Raw genomic sequence first — 15,414 nt, forward strand, 5'->3', positions numbered from 1 at the left:
ATACTTACCTGGCAGGGGAGATACCATGATCACGAAGGTGGTTTTCCCAGGGCGAGGCTTATCCATTGCACTCCGGATGTGCTGACCCCTGCGATTTCCCCAAATGTGGGAAACTCGACTGTATAATTTGTGGTAGTGGGGGACTGCGTTCCCGCTTTCCCCTGTAAAAAAAAAAAAAAAAAAAAGATGCTCTGACCATTTGAATTATAAATAATAATTGTGCCTTTTATAGCTGTTCTCATATTTACAAAATAACATTAACTTTCAATATGATCACTTATTTCTTTATATAAATGTAAAGATTGACCCTTGTCTGCCCAGATAGACACCTATTTCTCTCTACCTGTTGACAGCACAAATAATAAATCACTGTCAGCAGCTGTGATACAAATCATGGCAGTCTTGGGATGACTGATTAAAGTACATAAAATTAAGTTCATTTATCCCTTTTGTAGTAAATTATGTTCTAAATGTTTTCTTTGCAGAATCACCGCATTGTTTTTCCTCTCTTACCTGCCTGGATGGCCATGCCGATGTGTGTCACACTGCCCTCTGGTGTGGCTCAAAGAATCTTCCTTTCATTCTGTGGAAGCTACCAGAGCAAGGAACGCACAGACCCAGCACTGCTGAGTCATGCCGCAGGCTGGGCTTTGTTCTGAAGGGATTTGCAGACCTACGTAAGTGAAGAGAAGTTTGGATCAACAGCAAACCCAAATTATTGTTTAAGGGACTGGGAAAACCGTATGTACTTAGTATTTTTAATTCGTTTATTTAGGGCCCACTGCTCATAGTTCTGTGCTTGGTCCCACAGGTGACACAAAAAGGAAGAAGGTACAATCCCTGCCCCAGAGGACCTAGCAGCCTATAAGCAGCACAATGCAGTATGAGTTAAGAAGACGGAGTGCGTGAGGTGGGAACAGATAATAAGAAGTAGTATCAAAACAGAAAAACAAAAACAAACGAAAATAGGCTTCTTATGGGGACTGATATTTGAGATAGGCCTGAGTAAGATTTGGGATTTGAGGGGCAGCAATTGGGAACTGAGGAGGAAGAGGAAAAATCCAGGCCAAAAATAATAAATTAAAACCTCTAATTTTAAAAAAAGAATCTTGGGGCGACTGAGTGGCTCGGTCAGTTAAGTGACAACTCTTGGTTTCAGCTCAGGTCATGATCTCAGGGTTGTGACATCAAGCCCCCAACACCCACCCTTGGTGCAGAGTCTGCTTGAGATTCTCTGTCTCTGCCCCTCTCTGCACCATGCGCATTTTCTCTCTCTTTCTCTTGCTCTGGCTCTCAAATAAATAAATAAAATCTGAAAAAAATATTTTGTTTTTATCTTATTCTTTTTCATCAGCAAAGTGTATAAGAGAAAATTTGCGGTTTTCACAGTCACCAACGATTAGAATTTTATTATTAGAAGGGAGATATTTATGTAGCAATACAATTGAATTTTCTTTCTTTGAAAAGTAATTTCTCTTTTTTTAAAGATTTTATTTGTTTATTTGACAGACAGAGATCACAAGTAGACAGAGAGGCAGGCAGAGAGAGAGAGAGAGGGAAGCAGGCTCCCTGCTGAGCAGAGAGCCCGATGCGGGACTCGATCCCAGGACCCCGGGATCATGACCTGAGCCGAAGGCAGCAGCTCAAGCCACTGAGCCACCCAGGCGCCCTGAAAAGTAATTTCTAAATGACAGTGTTGGATAGCAATACTTCCATTAAGTTTTCATCAAACCCTTTTTGCCTTAAAAAAAAAAAAAAGATAAAAATCCTCCCATATAGATTTTCTGTAATTTTATTAATACAGGATTATTTATAATTTAAAATAACCTACATTATATATTCATATTATATTAATATATATTATATATTCACTGACCGTGAATGAATTAGTATCTGTTCACTTTTACAGCTCTTTTTATTTTTAAAGAAATGTGGGTAATCTAGGTAAGGATTCTTAGAAACTCAGCAAATAGATTACATCCCCTCATTTATTCTTATGGTAAACTTAATGCTTTCATACGATGTATGTTTTTGTCAACATCTTCAATTTTAATTTCAGTTATTTGTATCATAGTCTAGATAGGGTTATCATGGTATTTTGCAATCTTATTTAAATTTGACTTTTCAGAAGAGCATGTTTTGGTGTGGAGGCCAAGAAAAACAAGGCTGAACCCACCTCGAGTCTAGCCCTAACATCACCTTCCCCTCCATAAACCTGAAGGAGGCTGAAGTGGACGAAAATGGAAACAAAGTTAAACCTAAAACTCACTAACAAGAACGCTTGATAGGAGAAATGTGACATTCCACCAGGAAACTCCCAATTGTTGTCATGTTAGTGCCTCATCAGAGGGAGAAATGGCCTTGACTTGATAATAACCAGGCCTCCAATATCCTGACAGTCTTTTTTACCCTGATAGCCCTTCTGAACATCCCCTTTGTCCTCACCTACTGCTGAGCCAGCAGTTGTGGCCCAATTATCTACTGCCGAGTCCAACCCCACTCTGCCTTTAAAAACTCTGACTGTAATCCGGTTTGGGGTCCAAGTCCCTACTCCGCTGTGTCGGGTACACTTGGGCCCAAGCTTAAGCTTGCCAAATAAACCCTTGTGTGATTGCACTAGTGTTGGCTCCTTGGTAGACTCTAGGACGTGAAAACTCCAGAACAACATTTGGAGGTTCCACTGAGATCTGGGAGACTCCCAGGACCCCAACCTAGAGGGTCTTGCACCAGCTGGTGAGCACACTCGCTTTTTGTTTTTGTTTTTGTTTTTGTTTTGTTTTGTTTTGTTTGTATTATCTATTTGCGCACATACTTTGGGAGCTCCACTCTGCATTTTTTTTACGTGTAGGAATTCCAGTCTGAGTATCTGGAGTCAACATTGGCTCAAGCGGTCATGTGGCAGGCCGTCGACGAGGGGGGCGGGGCGGGGTCTTGGGAGACGTCCCTTTGCCCCTGTCTGGAGGCTCCGCTGCTGTTGCGGTCCAGCCCGGAGGATGAGGTCCTCATCTGTGAAGAGAGCCGGCTGCCATTGCGGTGGGATTCTCCCTTAACTTCCTTTCAGTTTTGTCTTCGCGGCTGCACCAGATCGTTTGTCTTTGTGCGTGTGTTCTTGTTAATTGTCGTAAGTGTATCTGTCTTGTTGTGGACTGAGGACGTGATTGGACAGACGCAGATGACCCCTCTGTCTCTGATGATTGCCCACTTCTTGGAGGTCAGGGAAAGAGCTCATAACCTGAGCACTGACGTATGAAAGGGAAAGTTTCAGACTTTCTGCATGTCTGAATGGCCATCCCTTAATGTTGGATGGCCCCAGGAGGGAACTTTTCAACTACCTATTATCTTACAGGTTAAGGCCATCATCTTCAGAGAAAAACCACACAGCTACCCTGACCAAATACCTTACATCCTGGTCTGGCAAGACATGATCGAAAATCCTCCCTCCTGGCTTAAACCTTTTCTTCCTCCCAAAGCAGGACCCACATCCAAGGCTCTAGCCCTGCGGAACCCAACTCCTAAGTCTGACAAAAAGATGGAGTTCTAACCAAAGACTCCATTTTACCCTGTCCTTCAGGACACCTCCACGGAGGACCTGATTTTTCCACCACCCTACCAGTAGGTCCCCCTTTCCCCACCATCTGCCCTCCCAGCGGAAGCATCAGGAGCAGCCGAGGGAGTGCACCCCCCCTCCCAGATGGAGGGGTCCCCATGCATGGGCCAGCAGCAGGGACACATGGACGGACCCATCGTGCAACCCCAGCCCCAAACCTGGGACTGGCTGATTCTACTGTCCTTCCCCTCCATGCCATGGGACCCCCTCGAAGAAACAGGGGGACAGCCAATGTTATATTGGCCATTTTCTACCAGTGATTTATACAACTGGAAAACCCAAAATGCAAAGTTCTCCGATAACCCAAAAGATCTTATCAATCTTTTGGATACTGTTCTTTTCACCCATCAGCCCACCTGGGATGACTGTCAGCAGCTCTTGCAGGTTCTATTTACCACTGAGGAAAGAGAGCGAATCCAGGTTGAAGCCCAAAAGTCCGTCCTGGGTAACGACAGACAGTCAACCCAGAACCCTGACCTCATAAATGCAGCTTTCCCCTTGTCTCACCCCGCTTGGGACTGCAACTCGGCAGAAGGTAAGGAGAAGCTCCAGGTCTACCGCCAGACTCTAATGGCAGATCTCAAGGCTGCAGCATACAAGCCTACCAGTCTGGCCAAGGTATATGATGTAAGACAGGGTTCAGATGAGAGTCCGGTGGCATTTCTAGAAAGGATCATAGAGGTGTTCAGACAATACACCCCTATGAATCCAGGGGCCCAGAAACCCAAGCTGTCATTGTTATGGCCTTTGTTAAGCCACTCCAGACACTAAAAGAAAACTGCAGAGGGTAGAAAGACTGGGAGAAAAAAGCCTACAGGATCTGATAGTGGTAACAGAAAGAGTCTACAATAACAGAGAGACTCAGGAGGAACAACAGGCTAAGATTAGTGACCATCAGACCCAGAACCTGGCTGAGATCCTACTGGCTGCAACCATGGATGACCCACACGAAAAACAAAGACATCTCAAGAAGTTGACTTCAGGAGCAGGTAAGGAGGATGGCCCCCATCGAAGATGCCCCAAACTGAATATGAACCAGCGTGTTTTTTGCAAGGAAAAAGGCCACTGGGTAAAGGAGTGCCCCAACAGAAAACCAAAGGCCTCCACTACTATCTTGGAGGTTGAAGATTTGATGATTGGGGAGTCGGGGTTTGGCACCCCTCCCCAAGCCCAGGGTAACCCTTAAAGTGGAGGGGCAACCAATTAAATTCCTAGTAGACACCGGGGCACAACACTCTGTTTTGCTACAACCTCAAGTGAAGTTGACAAATAAGACCTCATGGGTACAGGGGGCCATAGGCACTAAACAATATTCATGGACTACCTGAAGAACAGTGGATCTCGGAGTGGGCCGGGTATTCCACTCCTTCATGGTCATCCCTGAATGCCCATACCCCTTGTTAGGCCGAGACCTACTCACCAAGATGGGAGCCAAAATTAGTTTCCACCCTAAAGGGGCAAAGGTGCTGGATAAAGAGGGGCACCCAATCCAGGTGCTTGTCTTGAACCTTGAGGATGAATATCGTCTTCACCAAATGCCCCCAGCACCAATGACCAACACTGACCACTGGTTGCAAGAGTTTCCCCAAGCATGGGCAGAAACTGGGGGAATGGGACTGACCCAACATCAGCCAGCTATATACATTGAACTAAAGCCAGGAGCAGATCCAGTCAGGGTCTGTCAATACCCCATGCCTCTCACAGCTCAGAAGGGGATCACCCCACACATCCGACAGCTGCTAGACTCAGGCATACTGCGTCCTTGTCATTCAGCATGGAACACTCCCCTGCTGCTGGTGTGAAAGCCACACTCTAACGATTATAGATCGGTCCAGGACTTGAGAGAAGTTAACTGACGAGTGATGGACATGCACCCTACAGTCCCAAACCCCTACACTCTCCTCTACACCTTGCCCCTAGACAAACCTTGGTATACAGTGCTAGACCTAAAAGATGCCTTTTTCTGCTTGCCCTTGGCCCCAAAGAGCCAAGATCTCTGCTTTTGAACAGACGGACCCGGAGAAGGGCATCAATGGCCAACTCACCTGGACTCAACTGCCGAAAGGATTCAAGAATTCGCCCACCATCTTTGACGAGGCACTGCACGAAGACTTAGATGAGTTCCGTGCCAAACACCCTAATCTGACTCTCTTACAATACGAAGATGATATCCTGTTGGCAGCAGAAGACCAGGAAACATGCCTACAAGGCACCAAGGATCTGCTCCAAGTGATAGCAACTCTGGGATACCGGGTTTCAGCTAAAAAGGCCCAGATCTGCAGAACGGAGGTGAGCTACCTGGAGTACAAATTAAGAGATGGACAAAGGTGATTAATGGATGCATGGAAGGAGACCATTATGAGAATCCCACAGCCTCGAAATGTCTGCCAGTTACGAGAATTCCTAGGGTCTGCGGGTTTCTGCCAATTGTGGATCCCTGGTTTCGCTGAAATGGCTAAGCCCCTTTACAAGGCCACAAAACAAAAACAGGACTTTGCATAGACTGAGGCCATGAACAAAGCCTTCAATGATCAAACAAGCCTTGGTCTCCGCCCCCGCACTCAGGCTGCCAGATCTGACTAAACCCTTCCACCTTTATGTAGATGAAAAGGAAGGCGTGGCGAAGGGAGTTCTAAATCAGTATGTGGGCCCCTGGAAAAGACCGGTGGCCTACCTCTCAAAGAAATTAGATGCTGTAGCCGCCGGATGGCCCCCATGCTTAAAAATTATTGCTGCGGTGGCCACCAGGATCAAGGATTCAGATAAGCTGGCTATGGGGCAGGAACTATATGTCACTACCCCACATGCCATCGAAGGGGTGCTCAAACAACCCCCAGACCGATGGATCAGCAATGCCCACTTGACCCATTACCAGGGCTTGCTTTTAAACCTTACCAGAATTTTGTTCCAGACACCAACAGCCCTAAACCCAGCGACACTGCTCCCTAACCCTGACTGGGAACCCCCCCTACATGACTGTCAAGAAATCCTAGCTTAGGTACACGGAGTCAGAGCCGATCTTCAGGACCAACCACTGCTGGACACGAATGACACCTCGTATACAGACGGCAGCAGCTTCGTCCGAGAAGGAATCAGGCATGCGGGGGCCGCAGTAACCACAGAGACAGAAACTGTATGGGCAGAACCATTAGCGGCCAGGACATCTGCCCAACGTGCAGAACTGATTGCGCTGACCAAGGCACTAACAACGGGAGCAGGCAAGAGAATAAACATCTATACTGATAGCAGATATGCCTTTGCCACAGCCCACATCCACGGAGCCATTTATAGAGAAAGAGGGCTCTTAACAGCAGAAGGAAGGACTATTAAAAACAAGGTAGAGGGCGCCTGGGTGGCTCAGTGGGTTAAAGCCTCTGCCTTCGGCTCAGGTCATGATCCCAGGGTCCTGGGATCGAGCCCCACGTCGGGCTCTCTGCTCCATGGGGAGCCTGCTTCCTCCTCCCTCTCTGCCTACTTGTGATCTCTGTCTGTCAAATAAATAAGTAAAATCTTTAAAAGAAAAAAAAACAAGGTAGAAATCCTTGAGCTCCTAAGAGCCCTCTGGCTGCCTAAGGCACTGGCCATCATCCATTGTCCAGGACACCAAAAAGCAGACACGCCAGTGGCTAGGGGAAACCATCTGGCTGACTTAAAGGCAAAAGAGGCAGCCTTCTCAGTGGACCATGTCTTAGTGACCACACTGCCTGATCCGGGAGCACCGAGCTTGCCAGACAGCCTCAACTACACTGATGCAGACTTACAATAGATTAGGCGTCTGCCCATGACACAACGTTTACATGGATGGTGGAGAGCTGCAGATTGCAGCATAATCCTACTAGAGGAACTGGGACGGCGAGTCCTATCCAAAAATGCATAATAGTACCCACATGGGAACAAAAAAATTGGAAGACTTGGTGCGACATGCAAAGACCACCATCAAAGATTCCTGATCAAAGATCAAACAGATTGTGGCAAGCTGCCACGCATGTCAGTTAACTAATGCCACTGCCCAGGGATCTAACCCGAGCACCCAGCTCCCGGGGGACTGCCCAGGAGCCTACTGGGAAGTAGACTTCACAGAGGTAAAACCTGGAAAATACGGATATAAGTATTTGCTAGTGTTTGTAGATACTTTTTCAGGACGGAGAGAGACATTTCCCACCAAACATGAAACAGCAGAGACTGTGACCAAGAAACTGCTAGAAGACATCTTACTGAGGCATGGTTTTCCTGTTAAAATTGGATCAGAGAACAGACCAGGATTCGTCTCTAAGGTAACACAGGGAGTGGCACTGGTGCTTGGGGCAGACTGGAAATTACATTGTGCATATAGGCCCCAAAGCTCAGGACAGGTAGAAAGGATGAACAGAACATTAAAGGAGACCTTAACTAAATTAGCCCTAGACACTGATGGGGATTAGGTGACTCTCCTCCCCTTCGCCCTCTATAGGGTATGAAACTCCCCATATAAGATGGGGCTTACCCTCTATGAGATCATGTTCGGTATTCCTCCACCTATTATTCCCAACTTAAAACCTGAGGTACTTGCTGAGTTTGATGATCACCAACTCCTCTCTCTCCAAATGTTATAATGGACCCATGAACAGGTGTGGCCTAAGCTGAGGGCCCTCTATGAGACCGGGCCACCCCTGGACCCCCATCGATATCAGCCGGGGGGACTGGGTGTACGTCCAGAGACACCAACACCAGACACTTCAACCACGCTGGAAGAGACCTTACATTGTGATCCTGACTACTCCCACCGCTCTCAAGGTCGACAGAATTACTTCCTGGGTCCACTACACCCACGTCCGGCCAGCTGACCCACGTGCCGTTCTCAAGGATTTTGTTCCAGAATGGAAGAGCCAGCTGGACAAGGACAATCCCCTAAAGCTGAGACTGAGCTGCTCTCACATACCCCACTAATGTTACTTATACTATGCCCTCTTTTTACACCAGTGCACGGAGTGATAAGTAACCCTCATTATCCCCCTTCTCCTCTTTACCTTTGGGCCCTGCATTATCAATAAATTAGTTACTTTTGTCAAAGACAGAGTCAGTGCAGTTCAACTCATGGTACTCAGACAGGATTGCCAAACACTGGACTTTGTTACTGAGGCCAGCTTAGACCCATGATTGGGTCCTTCCTTAGGTTCCTCTGAGAGGGGGAAATGTGGAGGCCAAGAAAAACAAGGCTGTACCCACCTCGAGTCTAGCCCTAACATCGCCCTACCCTCCATAAAACTGAAGGAGGCTGAGGCGGAAGAAAATGGAAACAAAGTTAAACCTAAAACTCACTAACAAGAACGCTTGATAGGAGAAATGTGACATTCCACCAGGAAACTCCAAATTGTTGTCATGTTAGTGCCTCATCAGAGGGAGAAATGGCCTTGACTTGATAATAACCAGGCCTCCAATATCCTGACAGTCTTTTTTACCCTGATAGCCCTTCTGAACATCCCCTTTGTCTTCACCTACTGCTGAGCCAGCAGTTGTGGCCCAATTATCTACTGCCGAGTCCAACCCCACTCTGCCTTTAAAAACTCTGACTGTAATCCGGTTTGGGGTCCAAGTCCCTACTCTGCTGTGTCAGATACACTTGGGCCCAAGCTTAAGCTTGCCAAATAAACCCTTGTGTGATTGCATTGGTGTTGGCTCCTTGGTGGTCTCTTGGACGTGAAACTCGAGTACAACAGGCATATGTTTTTCTTAGAATTCTGTGTATTTACATACATTTGATGAGTGTACTATGTCACAGAAAACAAACCAATGACTTTTAAATTTTCATTAAAATAATTTCAAATACTTGCCCACTCACTTGGGGAAATAATGATCCATATAAGCTGAATGATAACTAACACAAAATTGTTTTTTATTTTTTAAAGATTTTATTTATTTATTTGACACACAGAGATCACAAGCAGGCAGAGAGAGAGAGGGGGAAAGCAGGCTCCCTGCTGAGCAGAGAGCCTGATACGGGGCTCAATCCCAGGACCCTGAGATCATGACCTGAGCCGAAGGCAGCGGCTTAACCCACTGAGTCACCCAGGTGTTCCCAAAGTTCTTTTTAAATATAAAATTCTATCTACCCAAAACTTTAAAAAAAACTTTTATTTTTTTCATTTTAACAGAATCTATACATTTTTAAAAAGGGTTAATGATCAAGCTTGCTTAGACAGTATCAAGAAATATTGAGGAAGCCTATAAAATCTCACTTTTTAAAAGTCATTCTCGGGACGCCTGGGTGGCTCAGTTGGTTGGACGACTGCCTTCGGCTCAGGTCATGATCCCGGAGTCCCGGGATCGAGTCCCACATCAGGCTCCCAGCTCCATGGGGAGTCTGCTTCGCTCTCTGACCTTCTCGCTCATGCTCTCTCTCACTGTTTCTCTCTCAAATAAATAAATAAAATCTTTAAAAAAAAAAAAAAAAAGTCATTCTCTTCTTGTATTTTAGAAGATAAATAACTTAATTGACTTGGTTTTATACATATGTTTTTTCTTATTAATACAAATTCAAAAGGACAAAAAATAACATTCTAAAAAATAATTCTTATACTTTGCAGGTAAACATACAATACAGTATTATATTTATAATAATGACTAATACTATATCATGATTCACTATATATCACCCAACTACCATGAATGTATTCCTGGTCTCATGATTTAACTATACAGAATTTTGTAACCACTAAGAACAAAATATGTGAAATGGCCTCCCACATTGCTTGATATATAACTCAAGTACTTTTGGAGTTCAGCACTCCAAAATGTAGGGATATGCCCTTTCTCTCAGAGTGGAAATCACATCTGTTATTAATATGGCATTTTACTATTTTGTAGGAAGCAGCTCAGCTCAAATTTCAATTGTTTATCCAAGATTCACACGTGTGACTAGAGGAGATATGAGTATTATCAATAGTGTAACAGCAATGTGTATTTCAGCCAGGTACGTGTACTCTACATCTTTTGACTTGCAGAATCCTCACAAGAACCTCTAGAGGTAAGTAATATTATCACCCGATGTTTTTGCACTTAAAACAACTGACACACACAGAGGTTAAATAACTTGCCCAAGGTCACACAGCTAGTAAGGGGCAAAGGTGAGGTTCAAACCCAAAAAACCTCTCTTTGGGACCTGTGAGCTTAACTATTACTCTGTAATAACAACAGTCTGTTTCCAGAAAGGTCTTTAAAGGAGTATTAAGGAAGTCCACAGAAAGACTTGCCAAGGACAAAGGGCCAATGTGAAAAGAAGAAAGGAATTCTGAGTGTTGCTTCTACTATACTCTGTGTGTGACCTGAAACAAGGTTCTGAGAAATGGAGCCCTAAAGGAGAACAAATTTAGGGAGATGAGAATTAATTAGAGGAACATTAGCTACTGTACACATAAACCTCAAATATTTAGTAGCTTAGAATAACAGAAATGTATTTTTTAAATTGTGGCAAACTGTTCTTAATAATTTATCATTTTAATCATTTTTAAATGTAAAGAAAATGTATTTTTTACTTATAGAAGAGTCCAAGGTGTTCTGGCTCTTTCCATCCTATATTCTGACATTCCCTGAGGTCTTAGAGCTAAGAAAGGAAAAAGAAGATGCACCTACTTCTTAAACTCCTTGGCCTGAAAATGATACACATCATCTCTGCAAAACTGTCATTGTGAAATTGTGGTGAACTAGTTCCGTAATTCTACTGAATGCACAGGAGGGGTGGGAGGGCTCAGAAATGTTTTAAATACTCGGGTAGCAACTTCTTGGAACTAATTCTACATAATGGAACTCTGGTAGACCGCTGGCCATCTCTGCTGAAAGCTCCTTCACAAAATTCTTTCCAATCACCGACAACACCAGAAGCACTACTTTGGAACCCAGGAAAAACACTTAAGGCAAGAGATAAAAGGATCCTTCCCCCATTCACAGAGAACCAGTTGGTGCCATGAAGCCTTTATCAAGTCAGGGCCACTGTCAGGGTCTGCATTAAGAGGGCAGAACACTCACAACTTTGCCAACAGGTGTCACTACATGTGGCAGAGACATTAGCATCTTTGCCATAGCAGACTGACCAGCGATAGTGCGTCTGGCAGATGACCAAGAGAGCAGAGCCACATTTGCTGGGCGTGGAAGTTGAAGGCTCTTTTGGCAGGCATCAACAAAAGGAAGGTTGCGGGGGGATGGTTCCTGGGCACCTGAGAATATGCTCTGTGACTGCATGTGAGCCAGCCCCTGTGATTCACAGAAACCAGTCAAGAGGAAGGCTGTTTTAAGATAGGTTGGTAGGGACAAAACAAAAGAAATACTATAGAGACTTTGGCTTTACCTCAAGGCTTCTGTGGCTTGAAACTGAAAAAAAAAAAAAAAAATCTGAAAAATCCTCACAATTTCCTGAATATCATCAAACTAAATTTTATTGGCATGTAGTCCTGGTCCCATGGTTTATTTAAGGAGAATTTTGTAACAACTAATAGCAAAATATATGCTTCCCTAGGAGAACGGTCACCATCTGAGTGATGAGATAGTACACGGGAAGAATCCAAACTTACAGACTGGGGAGCCAAAGCTGGGGGACTGGCTCCCTGGAAGCCACTTCACAGCTTCAACAACCCGCAACTTTGAGGCAGGGAACAGATATCTGCTGAAAGCTATTGGATGTGGCACACATTGGCTTTCAGGATCAGACACCCCCCTTGAAGAGGATGAATTAGGACCTAGGGCTGCTCAGAGGAGTGGGTAAAAAGCTGAGCTTCAGAGAGTGGATTTGCAGGGGTGAGGGGTGAATACATTGCAGGCAGCTACAAAGAATCACAGGAACTGGGGTGAAGGGAAGAGACTTCCAAGTCCCAAGACCCCAGAGGTCTCTAAGGTGGACAGCTGTCAAAACAGGGCTCCATAGTCTTCAATCTGGAACGGTATCCTTAGGACTTAGGAAAGAAACGGTCTTCAACATCCAGAGCACTAGATAGGAAGCTTGGAAGGTCCTGAGCAGAGCCTTAGAGATGTCTGATTGTGACCGGGTGGAGAAGGCTGAAGCTTGGAGCCAGAAAGAATGCTGCTCACAATCCAGAGGAGGACCTGGATTGACCTAGGGTAAAGTGTGGCCCCAGGAACAGAGTCAGTATCACCTGGGGACTTGTTTGAAATACAAATTCTTGGGTTCCATCCCAACTCTTCTGATTAAGAGTACTTAATCAGAAATCCTGAGGGTAGAGCCCAGAAACCTGGGTTTTTAGTAAACCATTCACGTAATTTTGATGCAAACAAGGGACTCAGAAGACCCAATGGGATGGAGGGAGATAAATATTGGGGATTAATATCAGACCAAAGACAGACCCCGAGTAGTAAGCAACACAATGGAGGCTATGATCTGGGAATCCCAATCTCCTTTCACCAATCTTCCAACAAATTTGGAAATGGGAGACCCATTAAGACCCAGACACAGACTGTATAAAGTGAGACCAACATTTCAACTTACGTTGTGAACCTGTGTGAGATCGACAGGCACACTCACATAGATGGGTTTCACGCTAACCTTGAGTGTCTACTCATCTCCTGTCATTACCCCATCAATTCCCTGTGTTCATTACACTTTCACTAGCCCCCGCTGGGTGCACCACACAACCCACTCCTATAACCACGTCCTTTTCATCAGCATTCAAGATAAACACACAATAAAATCTTGTTCATTCCCTATTATTTCTCCTCCTTATCAAACTCACTAGTATGGTGACGGTATTATTTTCTACTTTATGTTATTGCTTGTGAATGACATTTCAGCCCCATCATAGAATCATAACTGAACTGATCTTGGAGTTACAATATTTTCATTTTTCTACAGAACGATGCAATTCAACTTACAAACAATACATTTACAACTGAACTTTGGAACGTGTCCATAGATGGGAGGTGGAATGATTGGCATAATTCCTCACAAACTGAAACAGGAAAAAAAAGAAAAAGAAAAAAAATCTACACAAAAGGTACCATCAAGGAGATGAAACAAGTTCTACCACAGCATTCCAAATCTGCTTTCAAATGCTGGATCTAGCTTCTCTTCCCTTCCCTCCATTGAAAAAAGAGGAAAGATAAAAAAGAAAGGAATGAAGGAAGTGGGGCATAATTTAGAATTGCATAGGTTCTTTTTCTTTTTTCCTGCTACATGGATACACTTTTATTTACCTACCAAAGGGAAAACCAATGTTCACTAAAAGCTGTTTAACCTATATTCTCAAGAGTGAAAGTGTTTAAGTTACTATCTACTTTTAAAAGGCTTCAAATAAAATACAACTAGGAGAATAAACAAAGAATTCAGATTATAAAACTCTCCAGATAATTAATTGTCATAACAATATTGGGACTGCAGTTAAAAAAAGCAATTTTCCATAGTTTACTTGGAAGTAGAGAAAAACAGTACCAAATCTACCTATTAAGTTATAACAGGTACTTGTATGCGAACAGTATCAAACTGTATAACTTTAAAAAAAAAAATTTTAAGTAGGCTCCACATCCAACATGGGGCTTGAACTCATGACCCTAAGATCAAGAGTTACATGCTCTACCAACTAGCCAGCCAGACATCCCTCAAACTGTATAGCTTTTAAAAATTAACCTTAGGGGCACCTGGGTGGCTCAGTGGGTTAAAGCCTCTGCCTTCAGCTCAGGTTATGTTCCCAGGGTCCTGGGATAGAGCCCCACATGGGGCTCTCTGCTCAGCAGGGAGCCTGCTTCCTCCTCTCTCTCTCTGCCTGCCTCTCTGCCTACTTGTAATCTCTGTCTGTCAAATAAATAAATAAAATCTTAAAAAAAAAATTAACCTTAAAATTGTTAAGAACTGTATGAAAATTGATATTATTTTTCAAGTCTTCCCAAAGCTCCACAAAATCAGTGATGTACCATTCTGTTTTATCTCTTACTTGTTGTCTGATCACATTTCCTCTAAATGTAATGGAAACATCAGCAGTAAGAAAGGCTTCTATGTCTGTGGCTCCATCTCCAATCGTAACTATTTCCTTCGAATGAGATTTTTCCTTCACAAGTTTAAGAACTTTTCTTTTCCCACCAGATTTGGCTGTTGGCTGCCTCATCAAAACCTGCTTATTCACCATCAAAGTAGAAGTTCAGCCTACTGGCAAATATGTTGGTCTATGCGATACTGAACTTTGAAGCAACATGCTCTACGATCCTTGTAAAGCCACCAGATAAGAGGAAAACCTGAACATTTCGCTCTTGCAGGCGACCTACTAGCTCTCTTATGCCCTGAGTCAGGTGTTGGGGTGTGGGGGGGTCTATACTATGAGCCTCACACCTGCTGCCGGGAGCGCCAGATGGGAGCTAAGAGTTCTGTGAGGGCCCCTATGAAAGGCACTGCCCCACCCACAGCTCACCGTTGTCATTCCACAGAATTTGGCTAGCTTACCAATTCCATCTTCTCTGAGGATTGTGCTAGCCACATCAACACACACTTCATCAGCTGGACAGAAAGGTTTCCTCTTTCCTCACTCTGAAAGGGAGACCATCCCTGGAAGAATTTTCCTTGTTTCTCCAGGGCTGGATTCCTAGGAGATGACACTCTTCTCTTCCTGCTTCTTTCCTGACTAAAAATGCAGTGTCAGGTTCTGACTACAAACTTCTTCATGAGAGATTTTGTGGGTTGGGCAAGAGCAGGAGCCCACGCTGCTGCTCCTTCCTGGGCTCCTCCCCACCCCCCGCCCACCACCTCTCACCTTCCACCTCCCACCTCCTGGGCTTCTGCAGCTGTAACCCCCAGATTGCAGGGGGCCCATGGCTGGCTCTGAGGTTCAGTCCCAGAA

At 44.6% G+C, this 15,414-nt stretch overlaps 1 non-coding gene and 2 pseudogenes across 1 annotated transcript; 2 read left to right on the forward strand and 1 right to left on the reverse strand.

Annotated features, from left to right (window-relative positions):
• On the forward strand, positions 1 to 164 carry LOC116587455. The gene has a single exon (XR_004284458.1). It is a non-coding gene; the product is annotated as a U1 spliceosomal RNA (small nuclear RNA).
• A 3,537-nt stretch (positions 165 to 3,701) lies between these two features.
• On the forward strand, positions 3,702 to 8,828 carry LOC116586227 (annotated as a pseudogene).
• LOC116587201 lies at positions 8,222 to 15,132 on the reverse strand (annotated as a pseudogene).
• Between the last annotated feature and the right edge of the window lie 282 nt (positions 15,133 to 15,414).

This window comes from Mustela erminea, chromosome 3 (genome assembly GCF_009829155.1).
Source record: "Mustela erminea isolate mMusErm1 chromosome 3, mMusErm1.Pri, whole genome shotgun sequence".
Lineage (NCBI taxonomy): Eukaryota > Metazoa > Chordata > Mammalia > Carnivora > Mustelidae > Mustela > Mustela erminea.